Source organism: Chlamydotis macqueenii, chromosome 3 (assembly GCF_036417535.1).
Source record: "Chlamydotis macqueenii isolate bChlMac1 chromosome 3, bChlMac1.mat, whole genome shotgun sequence".
In the NCBI taxonomy this organism is placed as follows: Eukaryota; Metazoa; Chordata; class Aves; order Otidiformes; family Otididae; genus Chlamydotis; species Chlamydotis macqueenii.
Window position 1 is genome coordinate 121917903 of NC_141558.1, and position 16063 is coordinate 121933965.

Below are 16063 nucleotides of genomic sequence, written 5' to 3' on the forward strand. Positions count from 1 at the left end.
GTGCGTGAGTAAAAACCTCTCTGCACAGCCAGTGTCCCACCACACTCCAGCCCAGTGTGGCCTTACTCTTCAGTTTCCTGCTCCCTTGGGTTGCTTCCCATCACAAGTCCATCTAACCAGCTTTCTCTGCTCTCTAGCTACTAAACAAGGTGACCTATACTTGCTTTTAGGATTTTGGAGCCAGACAAGGAGGATAAAATGAGACTGATGATTAGACGATGGGTAGATCATTATCTGGACTGCTGTTCCCATTAACACAGAACAGCCTTCTTCCTTCTGTTATCTCACTGTCTGCCCTTGTACCGATCCTCTGTCCTCTCTTTAATCCCCAAAAAACTCCACTTATTAATGTCACCTCCATGCAGCTTTACTATCCCACAAGGGGTTGGAAACATTATTTCTTGTTCAGGTAAATCACACTCCCCTGCACTTTACTTACAGGCAATGAGTTAATACTTTAAAATTTGGTGCCATCATTATGTGTTTGCAGTGGGATCCTTGGGGACATGAGATTAATGTGTTAGTCACTCTTGATGGCTGCGTCCAGAAGCTCTGGCTCTTGAATCATAGAATTGTAGAATCTTAAGGTTGGAAGAGACCTCCAAGAGCATCAAGTCCAACCGTCGACCTAACACCACGACACATACTAAACCATGTCCTGGAGTGCCACATCTACAGGTTCTTTGAACACCTCCAGGGATGGTGACTCCACCATTTCCTTGTGCAGCCTGTTCCAGTGCCTGACCACTCTTTCCGTGAAGAAGTGTTTCCTAATATCCAACCTAAACCTCCCCTGCTGCAACTTGAGGCCATTCCTCTTGTCCTAAGAGAATGTATGTTTCTATCTAGCTACCCTTTACTTTTTTCCTAACAGTGCTAGTTAAAAAGCATCAGCTGATACTCACATCAGCTTTACAAAACAGGTAACTATCAGTATTATTATCCCCAAATTACACAGGGAAGGAGAGAAATTAAGCTGAGGTAGAGATCAAAGCTCAGGAGGTGCCATCCCCAGCTGCCACTGGTTTGAAAGGGCTCTCCTCCACTCCATTTATATGACCGCTTATCAAAGTAGACATACCCCAGCAGAGGCTTGGAACAGGCTGTGGACCGCTGGGCCACTGAGTTGTCCTGCTCAAAGGAACAATGAGGTACGTTGAGGCTTTGATTGCAACTGTCCAGCCTCTGGTTAGGAACAATGGATTCCACAGGGAAGCCGTGCCTGAGGGTCCTGCTTGACTTCAGCCCGCTGCTAGGCAGTGTTGCTGACCTAGGGGCTTGGGCTCACACGCCCTCGTGCCCTGGATGAACGGCACTGTATCCTTTGAACCTTGAGTAGAACCAACACAGCCTCCAGCCTTAGTGATGGAAAACGAGCAGGGCTTTACACGACCAAGCCAGTGCCTTAGGGAGCAGAGCCAGCCAGCTGCCCAGCTGATCAGCTCACATTCCCTCTCAATTCAAAGGGCTCTTCAGCATCCTTGGCTACAACCGCTTTCCAAAAAGGGTCATCGTTCAGGGAAAGGCCTCAGCAACCCTTCCTTGGAATGCGGGAGGTGAAAATGAATATGGTCATTCAGCTAAAACCAAGGAAAATACACTCAGGAAAGGAAACGGATGGTATTATTAAAACTATTTATACCATTTATACCTAGCTGTTATTAAACCTACCAAAATAACATAGCATAACATAGTGTTAAAATAGTGACCATAACATTAAAAATAGTAACTCTGATCAATAAAGAATTACAAAAGTAGAAATGTCGTTTCAGACTACTCCGATCAAGCCCCTGTAGAGCTATGCATACTTGCAATGTGATCTAATGAACTTCTGTTTCTACCAAGAACAAAAATAAAACGATCACATGAAAAACGCAACGTGCTGCCAACACAAGTTACCAGGAGGGCTGGAGTTCACAGAGTGGTTAGGTTAAAAAAAATTAGAAAATTAAAAAATAAAAGAAATGTGTTAAACCCCTTAATCCTTAATTATTCCACATTTATGATGTTTCATATTATCTTGTCCCTGAGTTTAGACTTTGAATACTGAACTCCCCCTCCTCAGTACCTGAAATACACCTCATCCCTCTTTCCTGCTGCACAATCTTTTTTTTTTTTTTTAAATGTGGAAAAGCAAACAAGCTGGGTTAATGAGGTTTAAGAATCTAATAATGAGCTACCAGAAGTTTCAGATGTAGAGTAAAGTTAAGAAAAGTTTTGCAGTACGTCAAGGCACGGGAAGTAGGTACCCGCACAAACAAAAATGGCATTTGGATCTAGGACCTGAGGTATCAGGAGCGAAGACCTTACCATGTGCATTAAAAACAACCAGCAGACTAAAAGGTGACCCTATTACACACATAGGAAATTTGGGAATGCCTCTGTGGGCTGGTGGTGTTGCCAGTGTCTTGTGAAAGTCTACTGCATCCACCCTCAGCCAGCCTCCATGGCTTGAAGATGAGAGGCAGATATGCAGCTGGCCGATACGCAGCACGCTTCCATCTGACCTCCTCCTCCTCACTTTGGCAGCCCAAGGGAAAGGGAAATTGTGGGGGAAACCAGTCCAACCCATCTCCCTTCCTGCCACAGCAACACCTTTGAAGCTGTTAATGCGAACACTACTGCTCCTTCCTGTTGTATCTTAAAAGTGGCGTTCCAGAAGTCAGTAATGAAAGGGTTTTCCAAACAATTTTCCCCTCTCTTCCTTCCCCGTAAAACTTAAGACACCGCACGCTTGGTCCGCACGGCGGTGTGACCTCGTAGCGTCGTTCTCCTGATGTAAGATCCCATGCCAGAGGCAGTTAGTTATCTGATGCAAAACCAACCCACTTCCACAGGGACTGGGATTCATTCCAGCTCACATGTTTTTTTTAAAAATACATTTTCAACTCAAAAATAATGGAAGGGTGACCACTTAGAAAGCATCTAAAGAACTAATCTTCACACAAAACTGTTTTGATAAAGTTATGTATGCAATACAACCGGTTACACATTTTGGTGAAAAATACATCCACTAAAATGCAATTTAACTGAATGAAAAACATTTGTTACAGCCATATTTGTTTTGATTAAGTTCTTCCACTGCAAAAAATTGATATGACTCAATTGCTATAACTTTTTGAAGTCTCAGATTTCCCATTGCACTTACAATTTTTCCATAAGGCCAGTTTTTCTACTTTTGTGTTTCTTTTATCTCTCCTTTTAAATCTATCTTACTTTGTATTATTCATAAATAGTTTGTTTTCCTGATCACATTCATTTTTGCTCGGAACAATACAGTGAATTAAGAATGAAAAACACTCAAAATATCCTGGCCCAACAACCCAGGTAAAAATGCACTCTGAGGACTAAACAGTTTGGCTTCTCCAACAACGTCTGACGTTTCCAACAGCAAATTCTTTATTCTCAAGGTTGTAAAAAGATTTTAACAAGTTCAGAGTTCTGAATCCAAATGTGAACATTTTTTAAGTTGCATTGTTTCCCCTTGAGGCAGAGGGCAGCAAAATATCAAAATAATGACTTTATATATATATATATATATTTGGTTATTGTATTTATTCACCGGTTGAAGTGTGATACTAGTTGGTAATACATAATTACCGTGGCACTACCCGTATGCAGTAGAGTATTTAATTCCACAGAAGCAGTACCTGTTCTTTTTGTTTTACTGATGAGAAACTCAGCTGTGTTCATTTCTTCTGAGCAATTTCACAGAATATATTTTGACAAGAGGCAATAACTGGTCACTACAAGATTCGTAACAAAAGGGGGACTGCAACCTCTGCAGGACACTTCTGTTCAGCAAAGTTCCCATCTTCCTTTTCGCACGTCACTGGGAATGTTTATTTTGTGAACACCAGCGACACTGATCTTTTGCACTGGTGAGCGAAAGCACATTGCGACAGAAATACCGGTCTGAGATTGTGGCCCCTTTCTCGCTCCTCCCCTGTTTCTCTAAATCTGCTAAAGCTCCAAATACTTATTTTTCTTCCTGCAAATGTTTGACCCATGTGCCTAAAGATTATTTTGAATACAGCATTTGGGGCTGTTATGACTGCATCAGACAACAAATATGCATAATGTCAGCGACCTCAATTTAGCTTCCAAAATAGCACATACAGGACTCCCAGATTAAGGGGACCGAGAGCAAGTGAGCTGCTGTTCTGCTGCTTTTCATTTGCAGAGCTTACTTAATTAGAAAGCCATTCTGGAGGGATACAGCATTAAAAGACATATGAGTAGCAAGAATTGTTAAAAGCAGATGGAGACTCAATAACAGGGAGAGTGAAACTGAGGAGCAGAGCTCAGGGATCAAGTGATTTATAGGCAGCAATTTTTGTTTAATTGGAAACAGAAGGAGTTTCTTATTAAGGACCGTGTTATTCCCTCCACTAAGCACATTTCTGCTGGGGAGGCAAAGGAGTCACCACTGCTTAGCTGTCCTCATGGCCGCAGCCCCTCTGCAGCACGCAGCGTGCCACGGCGGGGGGTGACTTGAGGTGAGGATTATGGGTTTGAGGAGAACCCAGGGCTCCTCTGCAGGACCTCTCCAAAAGCGACATACCCACCTCTGCCGTGTGGAAGAACGGGCCAAAGAAAGCAGCTGGGAAATGCAGTTTCTTGGCAAGCAGTTTATGCAGGCCTGGGAAAGGAGTTAACATCTCTACATGTGCAGAGAGCACCTCAGTGCTCTCTCTTTCTTTTTCTCCCAGCGACTGCAAGCAAGTGCAAAAAGGAACATGCTACCGTGTTAACATTTGGGCTTAACATAGCTACGCACAGACAATGTAGCTAAGCATGAAATGAAACTGTTCAGGCAGCTGAGGTTTTGTCTCATGAGATGCTGGAGTGTGGAATCATTAAAGAAAACCTAAGGGCACTCAGTAGCAGAGACAGCGCAGGGAACAGCATTGCAGGAGGCAGGCGACAGCCGGTGTGGGAAATGTCTTCACGCTGACTGGAAAGCTCCCATTAACGATTCCTGTCCTCAGACAAGGACATCTCAATCTCGGTGCATGCCCATCACCGTGTTTTCAAATAACGGTTACTTTTCAGACCATGACAGACATGAGACACACCAGCTCCATGCTTTTCGCTCTGCCAGTCCCACTCCACATCCTTTTTTTCCCAGACAAAGCTGGCCTAGCTGAGGAGTTGCTGTATTTTTGACGGATCCACTACTGCCACCCCTGCCTTCCCACGTCAACAGGTTGCACAGTCCACATACTCTCCTTCAGAAACTGCCGCAAGATAGATAAGCCTGAGAAAAATCACCGTAACACCTGAAGCATCTCACAAGCCAAAGAGTCTAGAAACTGTATACTGAGTTACCTTCCCTTACTCATATACTCCCCCCTCAACTTCATGTTTCAGCTTTTTGTCTCTTCCTGTTAAATCAAAGGTCATTTGTGATGCCTCCCTAATGTACAAGAAGTCCCCGTACAAAGGAATCCTTTAATATCTGCTGTCTCAAGGCACTCGACTGTAACCTTAGGGCCTTCAGCAATCCGTGTCTCCACCTCTATTAACTGCAACCTCAATTAAACCAATGGGACCGGGAAGAAACCTGGGACCTGGGCTCCTAGATTTTAACACTCTCGTAAAGAAACTCGTATCTTCTTTCCGTATAGTAAATCAACATCTATTCCAAGAGCTAGGTAAAAAAATAAAAGTCTGAGTGATGAGATGCCCACCAGTGTTGCCCAGGTTCTACGTGTATTACGTATACATACGCCTGTCCTGTACCTCTGCTGAAAACTCTTGAGTTAGGGAAGCTCCTTACAGTGAAAGCCTAAACTGGAACTGGTGGTCTTTTCCTACCAGCAGCTGTATTATTATTAGTAATTTCAGTTCTCTTGCATTTTAACGTGATAGCTTGTACTGAATTCTATGGGAGGATTTTCTTCAAAATAACTTCGTTTCCTCCTTCTTCACGGGTACAGCAGTTTATTCTCATGCAAAGCCCTGCTCTGTGTCTTGCAGGCTGTATACTTGGAATCACTCTTCTTTCTGATGGCTATTTTGTGTAATTGTTTCCTTTTGTGGACAAAATTCCTTAAGCTGTCAGATGTTTTTTTGACTCTTTAAATACGTGACCTACGCATCTCATGATGCGTATGAATAAAGATAATTTGAGCTGGTATGAATGGGGCAAAAAAATTGCCTCCTTGTGAGCATTTATAACATTTTGAGGCTAGATTCTGCTCTTTTTAATTATCATTGGAATAAGTTAGCTTCACTGTAAGCAAAAGAGAATATGCTGCGTTTCAATGCAATAAATCCAGAGAAACTCCACTGAAGTCTCAGCTTTCATCAGATACTGCCCTTAGTTCATTGGGGTGGATCCAGGGTAAATAACGCTAGCGACAGAGCCCAAATAGGGCTTCTTAATTGGTACTTTTATAAAGTGCTGTCCATATTTTGGATACTGTCTTCAAAACAAACAACTGAAAAAAAAATCACTGCATCCATTACCTTCTTAACGAGTGATTTTTTTTCCACTTCCACAATGCCTCCAGGGCACCCTGGAAACAGGCAGCTGACTGTCCAACAACACAGAAGACTAGCAGTATTGTAACTTCAGCTCAAGAGGTCATAACAGTCCCTTGGAAACTCATTTTAAATGACATCTTGAGGTTATAACAGCAACAATATATTCCAGAAATATTTCAAATCCCGGGTGGACCGGAGAACGCGAGACTCTCAGAGCTGCACAGCACCACGGCAGCCGATCAGGATGTCTCCAGGGGGCCCTGGAATCCATGGGGCCAATTTATGTGTAACGTGTTTTGCCTAAAAGTGGTGCTGTCCCACAGAGCGAGAGATTCTGGGTATTTTTGAAAGAGGAGAGAGACAAGAAAAGAAAGTTTCAGGTGCTTAAGGCCTCCTGTGTGAGGGCTCAGGAGCTGATGAAGTACAGATCTGAAAAAAATGTGGTGAAACTCACACCATAGCTTTTGGATCCTTGCCTAAACTGAACTCTGAATACAGTTTAACAAAGTGTTTTTCAGTCTCTGCCATCCACCTTGCTAATAGATAATTATAGTGTCGCCTGTGTGTCTGACTCTTGGCAGGACATCTCTTAACAGGTCCCACCAGCATTGCAGAAAATTCCCTCCAAGCACAGAGGTTTCTTCTCAAATACAGCTATGAAAAGGAAATAAATAATGTATTTCTCTGTCTCTCTCTAGCGGCATCACCGTGCTACTCAATGGAAAAGGAACAGAGTCATCCTATGATTCAGTCTGGCGCCTCCTTTCACTGCGGTACCCTGCTCTGCCCTTCCTGCTCACCTCCGGCTCTCAAGCCTGTTTAGAGTAATGAGAGCTCCTAACATACACCGAGCTCTGTGTATCTTGAGGAGGCATGTTTCTCAAGGTACGTGCCTCACTACAATTTCCATGTCATTGATAATTGTCAGGGAACTGCATGGAGGTTTAGAAGTAAGGCATCACCAGCTCAAAAAATAATCACTCTGATAAAGCCTCGTGGTGCACTTTGAAGTTTACCTTGCACTGCCTATACCTCTTCACATCAGAAAACCTCTGCAGGATGGAGTCTCATTGAAAAGTCTGCTTGGAAAATTACTTAGGAGTCAGTCCTTCTGTTAATATCCTGTTAAAAATGAACGTTTTTAGACTAGAAAGCAAGCACTCTCTGAATAAAGATCAAAGCTTTAGAAGATTCTTTGAAAAATCTTTTCAAGTAGTTGCAGTTCTGTAATCCCTTGTAACAACGAAGGCTACTCCAACATGTTTCCTCACTCATTAACAACATGAATCTGGCTTCCTCTTTACTGGTAGCAGAGATGTGCATCATCCCCAGATGATGAGCCAATTTAATGACTGACCCATTATTTTCCAACATAACAAGCTAACGAAAAAAAATCTACTTAGAACCTGGCAGAAGTTTAACACTGGAGACAGAGCCACTGTCCCTCATTTTACATCTTCCAGAAATTATGATATTTTGCCCTTTGTACTTCCAGGAAAGTTTTGAGGCTGAGTTTAACGACGACAAAAAGTTGGGACTCGATTCAAATTTCCATATTGATGTATACGTTCATTATTATATAATGAACATCAGATGGAGAGGTGTCATTGCTACTAAGGACACAGAGTCTGATGTTTATGCCTGCTCTGTTTATATATTACTGTTATCTTCCTGTCTGTCCACTTCCACCACTATTTCATCCACATACCCACCACTTCTCATTGCTTCGTGCCCTATTACACAATACAGATTGGTTTTTTTGACTTGAGGAACAGAATTAGTGTGGAATTTTAACTGCAACTCTTAAAAACTTTATAGCTTAATGTAAGAGCAGCACTGCCCAGAGGTTCAACCTAATTAAAAATAGCCTGAAGGTTTTCACTTCCCAGTATCACAATGAACTTAAAAGGAAAAAAAACTCCTCTTCTCGTCTGTACTGCTATTACTGGACTAAGCACTACTATGCAACGGGAGGTTAACGGTGCTATCCTCATGATTAAGTTCAAGAGATTAATATTTCAGTTCAGTTGTTTTTTATTTAAACATTTTTTTTCAAAGGTCATATTAACGCTGACTATTGCAAACTTGGATAACTCTAATTACCCATCAAGCTTAACTGAACCATGCAGAAAACTTTATTTCAATGATGTTCAGCAAGCATCCCACAATGCAAAATTGACATATAAGGTAACTTCATAATGCTGCATAAACAAGACAAAGCCTGTCCCACTGCTGCACAGAGTAGCTTGAAGTCATGCCTGTCACAAGGCATACCCGAAGTTTACTTAAGTCTACAAGAAGACAGCGCTTGGCTTTGATGGGTCTCGGATCTCCAGTACTGACAACCATCTAAGCACAGACACAAACTAACCCGGTCAAATGAAGGAACCACTGGCACAAAATGGCACGAAGTGCAATACTCCTTTCCAAACAGCAGTAGGTAACCTGACTCACAAAGATAAGTGCAAAAGCCGTGTTTCAGAGGTTCATGATTTTCAACTGTCTTGTCTTAGCAACTGAAGGAAACTGCAAAGCATGAAAGAGTCCAGAAAACAGGAGCAGGTTGCTGCTTAAAATCCAAACCTGCTTGAACAGCCAGGCAGAGATAACAAACTCCCACAGAGAAGGTCAGATGCCATTCTCGCGTCCAGACCTGCCCACCTTTCTCTCTCTTTGCGTACAACCTCATGTGGGTTTCTGTTGAGCTCCATGAAAAAGGGAAACCTTTGAAGATGTTTTGCTCTCTTATTGCTTAGTATGGCTGAAGGACTACCACCCTGAGCATGCTGCAACCCAACCAGCCCGCACAGATCCCGCAGTCAGCTCTTCTCAAGTGTGGTGGAATATGTTCAGTGAACTATGGTGACAAAAATGCGCGTGTCATAGTGCTTGTGTGTTTAAGGCCGCACTATGGTATGCTTTTCATCTTGCTGTGGAGTCGGGCATCCTAAAGTCCTCTTGAACAGCTCTCTTAATGATATTGCCAACAACACAGTTGGGTTTTGTGGTCAGACCTTCCTGTTGCTAGGAAAAGTGATATACAAATTCCCTAGAAGCCAGTAGAGACAGGGAAATAAAGGATACAACTTATAACCACTTCAGTTCCTTTGGTACCTCCCTTCTCCACTGATCTCAGCGGGCCACAGCACGCGGAGGGCACACTGGGGCCTCATCCAGATCTCAAGCCTACTGCAGGCAGAGTGAGCTTTTCTAGTGACATCAACATGTGCTGCACTTGGTCCCTGCCTTCTCCCCTTCTTAAGTTAATACAGTACATCCAAGTTTAGTTCACCAGAGGGTCAAGCTTGAACTGAGATGAATCTCATGGAACTTCACTAAGTCCTATGCTTTTTTTTCCACTGAGAGGCATGCCATCAAAATGTATTACACGATCTCCTTAGAGCTCTGATTTCTTTTTAATCTGATTTCATTTATGTGTATCACTATCGGTAATTTCTATCCTGGAAAAGTTTTGTACCGTGCAAAACCTTATTTAATAAAAAAAAAAAATGGCAGTAGAACAAAACCTCTTTCCATTATAAGAACTTATCTTTTAAATGCTCTATCAGTGTTTTATTATTACTTCGGTACTTGACATCTTCCAATAGCATTAAAAAGTTCTTGAGAGGTCTTACAACTTTACAGTGTATTTTGTGATGCCAATTTTGATCACAATCTAGCTGGAGATAAGTTTAATGAACACTAGAAAAATAAACGCCTCTCAGAAGTGATCAAGTTATATGAGGGAGCAAAAGAATACTTTTAAAACATCGGTTGCTTGGTTTGAAGCTCTATTTAAAATATGTGTAGAGTGCGCATTTTTGTTGAGGATACAGAAATTTATCTTCAGTTTTGGGAGTATTCAAAATGATGGTAGGCAAGTATCAAAAATGAATGAGATTATTAACTTGCCAAAAAACCTGTTAGAAGAAGGACTATAAAATATCACCTTCTCCCCATCTCATGTAAATGTATTCAGAACTACAGAAATACAGACAAGCATTAGACGTAGTGATGGTGAGTCAATAATTAAGTCATCTGCCACTCTATAAAACAGTAAAAAGATTATTCTGAGTTAGTTACAGAAGTTATTCCTAAAAATTTCTTATCGCATGTTATTTAAACTTTCTTACATATCAATTAGTTTGAAATAATAAGTCTTTAGGCGATCCATTAATTGCAGCGCTGTAGACACGATCTGTATTTAAAATTAGGCAATGAAAATTAAGCCGAAGCACCAAGCTGTCTTGGCTAACAAAAAAGGTTTCCTCAGCCCTTCGGATAAAGAAGGAGAGATAATGGGGGCACTGAATTCACAGGAGAACTTTTTCTCAGTTTACTGTTCCCTCTTGTCACATGTTAACACAGACTGCCGAAGCCACAAGCCGTTACCCACGTGTTTAATTTGCAGCGTTGCATTTTCAGTGCCTTCATTTTCCGATCGTACGGCATGACTGTTTCCAGACAAAAAAGAAAAGAATTCCAGTGATTAATGCAAAGGAAGGCCAGCAGCATATATAACCTGAAGGACAGCTGATTGAGAAGATTCTGCAACAGGATCATTTACAAAGGCAAGGTAAATGTGGATGGGAAATTTAAATGGTTTAGTTACTCTTTTAGAAGTTAGAGGGAGGCTGGTTGCAGAGGAACATGTGGTCTATAGATCAGGAGAAGACAACATTTTTAGTTTCTCTCTCTCCTGCTGTTATGGCTCTAGGCTCCCAAAGAAGGCTTCGACTCACTCTTTTAAGTCTGGCTGTCTTTGCAGAACAGATCTTAAGACAACTGAATTTCTCTTGTCTGGTCATATTCTGCTTCACTGGTACACTGAAATGACCATTTGGTGTTTGTACCATTATCGCTGGTTCATGCTGGCATCTGTCAGAGGCACACAGCATGGGCTGTCACCTCAGTCACAGCTGCTGTCCTCAGCGGCACCTGGGATGGAAGCGGGATTATTTTTAAAAGTGCAGCCATTAAACTGGTAGGTGGTTTTTGTCAAATCCTCTATGCGTGCAGCACGAATGAGGAATCAAAGATAACATTACGTGGATTCAAGCAGATCTTGGGAATGGTGTCTTCCTGCCATAGAAATTAGAAAATAAGCAGCTGAAATATTCTGTGTTGAAAAGCACGCCTGACGGAGGTGATCATACCTGAGAGGGATGCTTCTGCAGCAGCTCCCTGTCTGTCAGTCTTCTCCGCATGCTACACCAGCAGTTACAGAGCTGTTCTGCCTTACTCTCTCCTGTATCCTACGCTTAACCGGACTTTTAAATAAGACAAGGCAGAACGCTGTGCAGTCAGCTTTCTGTGTGCAATACAGCTCTTTTTATCCTCTGACAATAGCGATTCACACAGAAAAGAGATATCCCCTTTAACATTCAGCCTAGGCACCGTGAGACTTCCCAGTGTCAGTATCCTGCGCTCAGAATGTGACTCTGATAAAAGACACTAAAAAATGTTCTCTATTATATGCATGCTTATTAAAAAAGTGCTCCTACTGATATTAATAAATGTTACAGCAGGGAAACGAGGGTTAATACTGAGTCAATCCTCTTATAACATGTCTGTGTGCTTGTGGATGCAGATACTCAAAATAGGGGAAAAAAGGAAGGCATCTGATTATTTTTAAGTAAATCTAAATAATGACTTAACTGGCATAAACACAGACTGTAGAAAAAATTGTGTTAATTAAATATTCATACAAAAGAGGCAGTTTTTTGGGGGAGGACAGGTACAAAAAGGATCTTTGGTGACATATTTATCAAATATCTTTTTTTTTTTTCTGATCTCCAGCATATTGTAAGGGAGGAACCTGCTGAAAGTTTCTGGGTAATGACAGAATTGGACATGAAAGTGGACACTGTTGTGGTGGGCACCCATAACAGACGATCAGATTAGGAAGACTGGGTGGCAAAGCTTACTTACTTGCCCAAAAACTTTTCAACTAGAGGGGGAAACAGAACATTTTTACTTCTCAGCAGGCAATATTCAGATTTACAGGATGTACTGTCTACTTTACTGGTGATTGGATGGGAAAACAGACACCTATTTCACAGAAAATATCTGGATCTGTCAGCAGGCTTATTGCTTTTTCACACTGTACCCATTCCTGCAGCAGCTCATAGAGAGGATCTTGGCCTACGTAAAACCCTCCAACATGGTTTATATCACTGAACTAAACCTGCTTCTGAGGGAGCTGCAACCACTAAAGAGCAGCTGATATGACAAGAAATTAACCCCAGTCTTAAAAAAAAAAATCACTTAAAAAGTAAAAAAGCCAAGTAATAATTTAAAAAATTGAATTAATTTTCAACCAATTAGTATTTTCAAGTGTGAGCCGCAGTAGTGTCTGTCTGAATACAAATGGGAATGAAGGGTACTCCAGGCCAAGAGGAGACGTTAACACTGACACGGAACTGGGGAGAAGTTCCTGCAGAATTTATTCCATTATGCCCTGGAGAGCGGGAGCCCCTGCTCAGAATTACAATGATTCCCTGAGAAAAAGACTGACAGTGAGTTACTGCTCCCCGGAGCTTCTACAATTTCCATGCTACTTAGCATTACAGGCTCGTACGTCCATCACACCTCCACTTCAGCAGCATCCAACCTTTGCGGTATGTGGTGTATTACTAAAAGAACAGGGAAGGATTTAATTGCCACCAAGGTTATCAGTCCTGTCAGGAATACTGATTCCTGAAACCTGATCTCTGCTTTCAAAACTGAACTTGCAGGATTTTCAGCAGAAAGGAGCATTTTAAGAGCAGAAATATTACACTGAGATCTCACTGACCTATGTAACACCCTGCAGACTATAACTTTGATCCAAACAGGTACTTTAAAATACACTAATATAAATAATAACTAATATAAATACACCACAGATCAGCTGTTCTATATACTAATAGTTTCTAGAAATACTAACCTTCACTATCAGCAGTTTGTGAAATAATTTGGCCTATGAGCTCCACGTCGTATGTTTTATTCAGGCACTAACACTTACTTTGTGAAAATAAAGCTGTCAGGATGTGAGCCACCACATGCAATATCATTCCTCCCAGCCACACAGAAATGAAACATGAAGGCTGACATTGCACTGCGCAGAATTCTGGTTGTGTATAAAAACTATTGAAAGACTTACAAAAAGTCCAGGTTTAGAAAAAATGCCAGCTTGATCCTAGACAACACCTACCTACGGCTGAAGCTTCACTGAAAAACTCTATCGTGCACTTAAGCGTTCATTTGAGACACAGCTTAAAGGATGAGGAAAGTGTAGCAGTAGCTTTTATGTCTTACTTTTTAGAGCTCTCATGAGCCATCCCTACCCGGCCAAAATGTCCTAGTGGAAAAACCATTTTGCATGGAATAAAAAGAGCTGCATGTTCAGACCAGATCTGCAAGTCTACACTCTCTTATTCTGTCTCAAAAATTTTACCTTAGGTTTCTGCTGTTGACAAACATAACTAAATGGAAGTTCCTCCTATAGACGGCTAATATTTACTCACTAGTAGATTCAGACAGTTCCTGAATGAAGTCTTAAATTCAGGTCATTTCTCTAGATTTCCATGCAGCTGTTATCATGGCTTAGAAGGATTATACGCCTCTCCTGCACAGAAATATTCTCTCAGGTCATTAGTTTTGTTCAGCCCAAAGCCAGTGGTTTCTCGCATGAGAGCGAGAGCTGAGGTAACTCCCGTACAGCCTGCAGGAAAACTCGACTCGCTCCTTCTGTGCAGCCTGACCTCCTGCTGTCCAGGTACTTCAAAGCATTCAAAATGCCTTGCCCTGTGGTTGCAGCGGTGAGAACTTAGGGCAGAAAGGGGCTGAAGGGAAAAAAAAAGCACTTTCTCCCATCATTCTCATATTTGCTTTGAAGTGATGGAGACCTTGTGGTGATGGATTCCTTCACCCCAGTCTGGAGCTCCCTGCGTACTCAGTGCTAATCCATCTTGTTTCCCAGTTTCCACGCACAGGTAGGGCACACTGAATGGCAATTCCACCATGCACAGCGTCTCCTAATATCATTCCCTTTACACAGTCTGTGAGGCCGAAGTCCTGAGAGCAGGATGAAGCAAAGGAAAGAAAAACTCCAGTGGTGTCATAAGTGTCACCATCCTTCCAAGATATCCTAATTCGACCCAGGTGGCCTCATATTATTTAATATGTAAGCAATATATGATGAGAACAGAATTAAAACAAGTACTTCTGGTTTTTAAAATGTTCACAGAGTTATTTTCAAGGCAGCTCAGCTCTTGTCTTATCCTCCTGCTTTTCAGGAAAGGAAGACAGAACATCCCTCAGGAAGAGAAATCAATATTCTCCTGACACTTAAACACAAACAACAAAGAAATCCCAGCTCCCTAGTGAGCAATTGCCAACTTAATTTTGCCATCTTCAGTAAGTCACTCTTGAACGCTGTCAAGATGCCAACATATCCATTATGGCCTCTGCTCTCTTTTGTCACAACTGCTTTGCTCAGGAAACATACACTTTTAGTTGCCTTGCCTGTATCCAAGAGGAAAACAACATTTCATGAAATCAAGGCCTCACCTAGCAGTTTTAATCTCTAACCTTATCATAATAAGACAACTAAATAGTATTTAGAATTGTGTTATTTTTAACAAGCGGAAATATGATAAATTATTTTGCAACAATAAAAATATTTAAATTAACCATAAGCATGTAATGGTATGTATAGCTACATGAAGAATATGTCGGTGTCCACGTGGGCAGAGACAGCTGATTTACAGAAAAAAAAAAACCTGACAAATCAAGTTATAGTTACACTTCATAAATCAGTCAAACTTACTTTGCATTTGCCTTTCAGTATAGAAGTCAATCTGCATTGTGCAAGGCACTGGTCAAACATTCACAGTTGGTTCCTTCTTTCTTGCCAGTACATGTCCACAGAAGTATACATGATAAGTATTTTAAAAACAAACAAACAAAAAACCCAGGGGGTTGATAGAACAACCCAGGGGGAAAGCACAAGGGACCACCACAGTGATGTTGGCCAGGGAGCAGAAGGTGCATCGCTGCTAACATAGGTACCAGCATCGCATGGACTGGAAGAGGAGGGGTCCCCAAAACTGAGCCTTGGTTGTCGGTAACAGGACTATGAACTACAGAACAACTGTTAAGACCTTGTGCGGGATGGTGAAAAGCCACAGAAGGGTGTTGTGTAGCAAGGAGGAGGTGCAGGTCTCTGGAGAAGGCTCCTTTTACTCCTGCACATGTGTGTGAGTTGAGCCTGGGGACACTGAAAACCAAATGCTGCCCGGCTATTAACCAAAATTAACCTGCATCCAGGTAAGTGCAGCAGAAAGGCAGGTTTTGTTCCCAAATACAGTCCTCACTGAGAAGCCGTGGTGGTTCTCTCCTCAAAGACAAGCAAAGCATATCAAAGCATTCCAGAAGAAAGCAGTAAAAGGTGAAATATTAAATAAAAATACAAAGCAAGCAGGATTCACTGATTCGGTGAATGGGTTATTGCTACCCCCCTGACAGTGAAAGCTCATGACTGTATTTACAGGAGGTTTCAGGAAGTTTGCTTATACATAATCATGTC

At 41.8% G+C, this 16063-nt stretch overlaps 1 protein-coding gene and 1 long non-coding RNA gene across 4 annotated transcripts in view; one reads left to right on the plus strand and one right to left on the minus strand.

Moving 5' to 3' along the window:
- Positions 1–11062, plus strand: part of LOC147601469 (uncharacterized) — a 35064-nt gene extending 24002 nt beyond the window's left edge. Inside the window, exons 2-3 of the long non-coding RNA XR_015258069.1 lie at positions 7191–7377; positions 10918–11062. This is a non-coding gene — a long non-coding RNA (uncharacterized LOC147601469). The remainder of the gene's footprint in view (positions 1–7190; positions 7378–10917) is intronic.
- The window catches only part of PLCB1 (phospholipase C beta 1), a 389757-nt gene that overhangs the window by 6857 nt on the left and 366837 nt on the right, over positions 1–16063 (minus strand). The gene's annotated exons all lie outside the window — the stretch shown is intronic.